The following is a 414-nucleotide window of genomic DNA, read 5'->3' as shown; positions in this document are numbered from 1 at the left end:
TTGGATTGCCTTTACAAGTATGAAATATAATAACACTTGCAATCCAATCAACTCTTTTGTATACTTAGTAATAATGCTCTTTAAGCAGCTCTTTTGTATACTTTACTTCAAGCAACTCAGAAAAATAACTTTGAAAATTTGAGTTCAAGTTGCTAGAAGTGCATAAAACTATTTCAGAAAAGTGTAGGAAAGTTGTGAGAATAGTGCGAAAGAGTTATGAAAGAGTTGTTAAATGATTATGAGTTCTAAGGCCTTTACACAGGCTTTTCAATCAGTCATTGTGCCTTTATGAAAGAGTAAGAGTTGTTTGGAATGAAGAGATTTCGTTTGGATGAAAACCCTTGAGTTTCAAATATGAAAAACTGATGTAACAACTCTCAGTAACCGATTACAGCAAGTGGGTAATCGGTTACC

Source organism: Lupinus angustifolius, chromosome LG04, assembly GCF_001865875.1.
Source record: "Lupinus angustifolius cultivar Tanjil chromosome LG04, LupAngTanjil_v1.0, whole genome shotgun sequence".
NCBI classification, from domain to species: Eukaryota; Viridiplantae; Streptophyta; class Magnoliopsida; order Fabales; family Fabaceae; genus Lupinus; species Lupinus angustifolius.
The sequence above is the reverse complement of the archived record's forward strand: the minus strand, read 5'-3'. Positions refer to the sequence as shown.